This window comes from Stegostoma tigrinum, chromosome 3 (genome assembly GCF_030684315.1).
Source record: "Stegostoma tigrinum isolate sSteTig4 chromosome 3, sSteTig4.hap1, whole genome shotgun sequence".
Lineage (NCBI taxonomy): Eukaryota > Metazoa > Chordata > Chondrichthyes > Orectolobiformes > Stegostomatidae > Stegostoma > Stegostoma tigrinum.
Window position 1 is genome coordinate 136,963,078 of NC_081356.1, and position 8,507 is coordinate 136,971,584.

Here is an 8,507-nt window from a genome sequence, read left to right on the forward strand (position 1 = left end):
TCAGAGGCAGATTTTATATTTCAAAAGTAATTTAGTGCTGAAAATATTCAACATTTGTTAAGTTTTGCTTTTTCATAAAATAAGTATTTTAAACACACTTTTCAAAATGAGTTCTTGAGTTTGTTGCCTTATACCCCAGTACAGAATGACCCAGTCTTGTCCAGCACAGCTCTAAAATAGAGTATACACAGTACTACACCCCTTTCAGGATCGCTCAGCTAAACAAGGGAGACAATTACATAGCTGGAAAGTTACTGAGTAAGTTTTACTGAGCTGTTGAAGGTTGTGCACATGAAATGCTTGTCAGATAGCACGGAAACGGGCCCTTCGGCCCAAACTGGTCCGTGCTGACCATGGTGCCCACTCAGCTAGTTCCAATTCCCTGCGTTTGGTCCACATCCTTCTAAACCCTTCCCATCCATGTACCTATCCAAGTGTTTTAAATGTTGCTATTGTACCTGCCTCAACCACCGTCTCTGGCAGCCCATCCCATATACACACCACTCTGTGTGTGAGGAAATTGTCCCTCAGGTCCTTCTTAAATATCTCCCGTCTCACCTTAAACCCATGCTCTCTAGTTTTCAAATCCCCATTCCTGGGAAAAAAGATTATATACATTCCTCCTATCTATGCCCCTCCTGATTTTATACACCTCAATAAGGTCACCCCTCATTCCCCTACATTCCAAGGAATAAAGTCCTATCCTGGCCAACCTCTCCCTATAACTCAAGCCTATTAGTCCTGGCAACATCCTGTAAATCTTCTTTGCACACTTTCCAGTTTAACTACATCTTTCTTATAACAGGGTGACCAAACCTGTACACAATACTCCAAGCATGACCTCACTAACAACTTAATGAAAAGTGACATAACGTCCCAACTTCTATACACAATGTGATCAGAGGTAATGAGAACTGCAGATGCTGGAGAATCCGAGATAACAAAGTGTGGAGCTGGATGAACACAGCAGGCCAAGCAGCGTCTTAGGAGCACAAAAGCTGACGTTTCGGTCCTAGACCCTTCATCAGATGAAGAGTCTAGGCCCGAAACGTCAGCTTTTGTGCTCCTAAGACGCTGCTTGGCCTGCTGTGTTCATCCAGCTTCACACTTTGTTATCTCCTATACACAATGCTTCGACCAATGAAGGCCAGCATGCTAAATGCCTTCCTCACCACCCTGTCTACCTGTGATATCACTTTCAATGAACGATGTATTTGTACTCCTATGTTCCTCTGTTCCATAACATTCCTTAGTTCCTTACCATTTACTGTATAATTCCTGCCTTGGTTTGACTTCCCAAAATGCAACATCTCACACTTATCTGTAATGAATAGTATTTGCCAATCTTCAGCCCACTTCCCCATCTGATCAAGAGCCCTCTGTAATTTATGATAACCTTCCTCACTATCAATGACTCTTCTTAATTCTGTACTATCCACAAACTTACCAATCCTGCCTTGTACATTCACACCCAGATTATTTATGTAAATAACAAATAACAAAGGTCCCAGCACCGACTTCTGTGGCACAGCACTAGTCACAGGCCTCCAGTTTAAGAAACAAGTTTCAACCATCACCCTCTGCTTCCTACCATTGAGCCAAGTATGAATCCAATTAGCTATCTCTCCCTGGATCCCATGTGACCTAACTTTCATGACTAACCTGCTGTGCAGGACCTTTCAAAGGCCTTGCTAAAGTCTATATAGACAACATCCACTGCCCGACGCTCATCTATCCTCTTGGTTACCTCTTTGAAAAACACTAAAAGATTTGTCAGACATGATTTCCCCCCCCACCCCCGCACAGATCCATTCTGACTATCCCTAACCAGGCCTTGACTATCCAATAATAGGTTGATCCTGTCCGTCAGTATCCTCTCCAATAACTTGCCTACCGCTGATGTCAGGCTCACTGGCCTGTAGTTCCTTGGCTTGTCTTTGCTCCCTTTCTTAAACAATGGAACAACATTAGCCACCCTCCGGTCTTCTGGAACTTCACCAGTGGCTAAAGATGAAGGGAAAGTCTCTACAAGGGCCTCTGCAATTTCTTCCCTAGCCTCCCACAACATCCGAGAATGGACTTGATCAGACCTAAAGGACTTGCCCACCTTAATGCACGTTAAGGCTGCAAACACAGTGCATGTGGCCCAAAACATTCCCACTTGTTTCCCCCTTATTTCCTCAGCATCTATGATTCTCACCTCAGTAAGCACTGAGGAGAAATGTTCATTAAAAATCTCCCCCATCTCCTGTGGCTCCATGCTGATATTTAAGGGGACCTATTCTCTCCCTAGCCATCATTTTACTCTTAATATAGCTATGCAACATTTTGGGATTATCTTTAACCTTATCTGCCAGATCCATCTCATACCCTTGATAATAAAATGTGAGGCTGGATGAACACAGCAGGCCAAGCAGCATCTCAGGAGCACAAAAGCTGACGTTTCGGGCCTAGACCCTTAGATGAAGTGGATGAAGGGTCTAGGCCTGAAACGTCAGCTTTTGTGCTCCTGAGATGCTGCTTGGCCTGCTGTGTTCATCCAGCCTCACATTTTATTATCTTGGATTCTCCAGCATCTGAGTTCCCACTATCTCCCATCTCATACCCTTTTTTGCTATTCTAATTTTCCTCTTTCACTTTTTATAGTCATCTCAGGATTCACTTGAGCCCAATAGCTTAAACCCAATGTATGCCTTCTTCTTTATGCTGACCTGAGCCTCAATATCCCTCGTCACCTGGAATCCCTAACCCTACCAGCTTTTCCCTTCACCCCAACAGGCACATACTGTCCCTGATATCACACTTTTTTAAAAAGCCTCCCATTTGCCAGTCATTCCTTTTCCTTTAAACAGACCCACCCTATCCATCTCTGCTAGATCCTGCCTAATGGTCCCAAAACTGGCCCTGCTCCAGTTTAGCACCTTAACCTGTGGACCTGTCACATCTTTTTCTAAGAGAATTATGGTTCCCTGCACTCTCAGTGCTCTCTGACTGACACTTCAGTCACTTGCCCAACATTGTTTCCTCAAAAGAGGTCCAGTATTGCACCCTCCTGAGTAGGGGCCTCTACATTGTGATTTAGGGAACTTTCCTCCACACATCTGACAAAATTCCACCCCGTTCGGGGGAAATTAGAACTGGCTAAGTGGGCACCATGGTCAGCATGGACCACTTTGGGCTGAAGGGCCTGTTTTTGTGCTATATTACTCTACGACTCCATTACCTATTGAGCTGCTGCCCATCAGTCAAACGATAAGGCTGAAGCATTCGCAGCACTGTTGAGCCAGAAGTTCCATGGGGGTGATCCATCTTGGGCTCCTCCAGTGGTCCCCAGCATCACAGATACCAGTCTTCAGCCAATTCGATTCACTCCACGTGATATCAAGAAACATAGAACATACAGCAATACAGCACAGAACAGGCCCTTCGGCCCTCAATGTTGCGTCGACCTGTGAACTAATCTAAGCCCCTCCCCCCACACTATCCCATCATTATCCATATGCTTATACAAGGACTGTTTAAATACCCCTAATGTGGCTGAGTTAACTACATTGGCAGGCAGGGCTTTCCACGCCCTTACCACTCTCTGAGTAAAGAACCAGCCTCTGACATCTGTCGTAAATCTATCACCCCTCAATTTGTAGCTATGGCCCCTTGTACAAGCTGAAGTCATCATCCTTGGAAAAAGACTCTCACTGTCCACCCTATCTAATCCTCTGATCATCTTGTATGTCTCTATTAAATCCCCTCCTAGCCTCCTTCTCTCCAATGAGAACAGACCCAAGTCCCTCAGCCTTTCTTCATAGGGCCTGCGCTCCAGACCAGGGAACATCCTGGTAAATCTCCTCTGCACCTTTTCCAATGCTTCCACATCCTTCCTGTAATGGGGTGACCAGAACTGCACACAATATGGTTGGAGACACTGGATAAGAACATAGAATATAGAACATTACAGCACAGTACAGGCCCTTCGGCTCTCGATGTTGTGCCAACCTGTCATACCGATCTCAAGCCCATCTGACCTACACTATTCCATGTACGTCCATATGCTTATCCAATGATGACTTAAATGTACCTAAAGTTGGCGAAACTACTACCGTTGCAGGCAAAGCGTTCCATTCCCTTACTACACTCTGAGTAAAGAAACTACCTCTGACATCTGTCCTATATCTTTCACCCCTCAATTTAAAGCTATGCCCCCTCATGCTCGCCGTCACCATCCTAGGAAAAAGGCTCTCCCTATCCACCCTATCTAACCCTCTGATTATTTTATATGTTTCTATTAAGTCACCTCTCAACCTTCTTCTCTCTAATGAAAACAGCCTCAAGTCCCTCAGCCTTTCCTCGTAAGACCTTCCCTCCATACCAGGCAACATCCTAGTAAATCTCCTCTGCACCCTTTCCAAAGCTTCCACATCCTTCTCATAATGCGGTGACCAGAACTGTACACAATACTCCAAGTGCAGCCGCACCAGAGTTTTGTACACCTTCACCATAACCTCTTGGTTCCGGAACTCGATCCCTCTATTAATAAAAGCTAAAACACTGTATGCCTTCTTAACAGCCCTGTCAACCTGGGCGGCAACTTTCAAGGATCTGTGTACATGGACACCGAGATCTCTCTGCTCACCTACACTACCAAGAATCTTACCATTAGCCAAGTACTTTGCCTTCCGGTTACTCCTACCAAAGTGCATCACCTCACACTTGTCTGCATTCAACTCCATTTGCCACCTTTCAGCCCAGCTCTGCAGCTTATCTATGTCTCTCTGCAACCGACGGCATCCTTCGTCACTATCCACAATTCCACCGAACTTAGTATCGTCTGCAAATTTATTAACCCATCCTTCTACGCCCTCATCCAGGTCATTTATAAAAATGACAAACAGCAGTGGACCCAACACCGAACCTTGCGGTTAATCACTAGTAACTGGTCTCCAGGATGAACATTTCCCATCAACTACCATCCTCTGTCTTCTTTCAGCAAGCCAATTTCTGATCCAAACTGCTATATTTCCCACAATCCCATTCCTCTGCATTTTGTACAATAGCCTATTGTGGGGAACCTTATCGAACGCCTTGCTGAAATCCATATACACCACATCAACCAGTTTACTCTCATCTACCTGTTTGGTCACCTTCTCAAAGAACTCAACAAGGTTTGTGAGGCATGACCTTCCCTTCACAAAACCGTGCTGACTATCCCTAATCAATTTATTATTTTCTAGATGATTATAAATCCTATCTCTTATAACCTTTTCCAACACTTTACCAACAACTGAGGTAAGGCGCACTGGTCTATAATTACCAGGGTTGTCTCTCCTCCCCTTGTTGAACAGGGGAACCACATTTGCTATCCTCCAGTCGTCTGGCACTATTCCTGTAGACAATGACGAGTTAAAGATCAATGCCAAAGGCTCAGCAATCTCCTTCCTGGCTTCCCAGAGGATCCTAGGATAAATCCCATCCGTCCCAGGGGACTTATCTATCTTCACCCTCTGAAGGATTTCTAATGCCTCCTCCTTGTGAACCTCAATCCCACCTAGTTTAGTAGCCTGTATCTCAGTATTCTCCTCGACAACATTGTCATTTTCTAGGGTGAATACTGTTGGAAAATATTCATTTAGTGCTTCCCCTATCCCATCTGACTCCACACACAACTTACCACTACTATCCTTGATTGGGCCTAATCTTACTTTCGTCATTTTTTTATTCCTTAAATAATATAGAAAGCCTTAGGGTTTACCCTGATCCTATCTGCCAACAACTTCTCATGTCTCCTCCTGGCTCTTCTGAGCTCTCTCTTTAGGTCTTTCCTGGCTACCTTGTAGCCCTCAAGAGCCCTAACTGAGCCTTCACATCTCATCCTAACATAAGCCTTCTTCTTCCTCTTGACCAGAGATTCCACCTCCTTCGTAAACCACGGCTCCCACGCTCTACAGCTTCCTCCCTGCCTGACAGGTACATACTTATCTAGGATAAACAGGAGCTTTTCCTTGAATAAGCTCCACATTTCTAATGTGCCCATCCCCTGCAGTTTCCTTCCCCATCCTATGCTCCCTAAATCTTGCCTAATTTCATCGTAATTGCCTTTCCCCCAGCTATAACTCTTGCCCAGTGGTAAACACCTATCCCTTTCCATCACTAAAGTAAACATAACGGAATTGTGATCGCTATCACCAAAGTGCTCACCTACTTCCAAATCTAACACCTGGCCAGGCTCATTACCCAGTACCAAATCTAATGTGGCTTCGTCCCTTGTTGGCCGATCTACATACTGTGTCAGGAAGCCCTCCTGGACTCACTGGACAAAAACTGACCCATCTAATGTACTCGAACTATAGTGTTCCCAGTCAATGTTTGGAAAGTTGAAGTCCCCCATGACAACTACCCTGTCTCTCTCACTCCTATCGAGAATCATCTTTGCTATCCTTTCCTCTACATCTCTGGAACTATTCGGAGGCCTATAGAAAACTCCCAACAGGGTGACCTCTCTTTTCCTGTTTCTAACCTCAGCCCATACTACCTCAGTTGACGAGTCCCCAAACATCCTTTCTGCAACTCTAATACTGACCTTGATCAACAATGCCACACCTCCGCCCCTTTTACCATCTTCTCTGTTCTTACTGAAACATCTAAACCCTGGAACCTGCAACAACCATTCCTGACCCTGCTCTATCCATGTCTCCGAAATGGCCACAACATCGAAGTCCCAGGTACCAACCCATGCTGCAAATTCACCCACCTTATTCCAGATGCTCCTGGCATTGAAGTAGACACACTTCAAACCAACTTCTTGCTTGCCGGTGCCATCTTGCGTCCCTGAAACTTTATTTCAGACCACCCTACTCTCAACCTTTTCCATAGTCGAACTACAACTTTGGTTCCCATCCCCCTGCTGAATTAGTTTAAACCCACCTGAATAGCCTTAGCAAATATCCCCCCCAGGATATCGGTACCCCTCTGGTTCAGGTGAAGACCATCTTGCTTGTAGAGGTCCCATCTACCCCTGAAAGAGCCGCAATTATCCAAGAATCCAAAACCCTCTCTCCTGCACCATCCCTGCAAAGGTTATGGGCTCTGACAACATTCCAGCAATAGGACTGAAGACTTGTGCTCCAGAACTTGCCGCTCCCCTAGCCAAGCTGTTCCAGTACATTACAACACTGGGATCTACCCGACAATGTGGAAAATTGCCCAGGTATGTCCCGTACATAAAAAGCAGGACAAATCCAGCCCAGCCGATACCACCCCATCAGTCTCCTCTCGATCATCAGTAAAGTGATGGAAGGTGTCAGTAACAGAGCTGTCAAGCAGCACCTGCTCAGCAATAACCTGCTCAGAGACGCCCAGTTTGGGTTCTGCCAGGGCCACCCAGTTCCTGACCTCAGTCCAGCCTTGGTTCAAACATGGACAAAAGTGCTGAATTCCAGAGGTGAGGTGAGAGTGACAGTCCTTGACATCAAGGCTGCATTCGACTGAGTGTGGACAAAGGAGCCCAAGAAAAACTGGAATCAGTGGGTGTTGAGGCAAATGCTCCGGTGGTTGGAGTCATACCAGACACACAGGAAGATAATTCTTAAAGGTCAGTCATCTCAGCTCCAGGACATCTCTGCAGGAGTACCTCAGGGTAGTTCCTTGGCCCAACCATCTTCAACAGTTTCATTGATGACCTTCCTTTCATCATAAGGTCAGAAACTATCTACATTTAATTGCATCAAGATCTAGACAACGTCCAGGCTTGGGCTGAGAAGTGGCAAGTGACATTTGCACCATGCCAGGACAAAGCACCCACTTGATTGACACCACATCCGCAAGCATCTGCTCCCTCCACCAACGCTCAGTAGCAGCAGTGTGTGCTATCTACAAGATGCACTGCAGAAATTTACCAAAGATCCTCAGATAGCACCTTCCAAACCCATGACCACTTCCATCCAGAAAGGGCAGCAGATACAAGGGAACACCACCCCCTGCAAGTTCCCCTCCAAGTCACACACCATCCCGACTTGGAAATATATCGCTGTTCTTTCATTGTCTCTGAGTCAAAATACTGGAATTCCCTCCCTAAGGGCATTGTGGGTAAAACCACAGCACATGGACTGCAGTGGTTCAGGAAGGCAGTTCACCCCCACCTTCTCAAGGGGGGCAACTAGGGATGAGCAAGAAATGTTGGGCCCAGCTAGTGACAACCACATCCCATGAATGAATTTTTAAGATGCATGAAAATAATGAGCTGAGTATCCTCCTCTTATGTTGCTTCATTTTGTAATCTCCCACCTGTGTTCACACCCAACTCTCACCATCTCCCCATTCAATTTGATCATGCTGATAGCGATAGGGCACAGGTAGTGCAGCATGTGATTAAAAGGCACTTTAATTTTCATTTTTACCATACAGCATGTTTGCCTCCAAAGCAACGTTCATTACAAGTGAGAGAAATGAGGATTTGCACAGTGTAAAGAATAGCTTGAATTCTGAATCTCTGCAGTGGCTCAGGCTGTCACAAA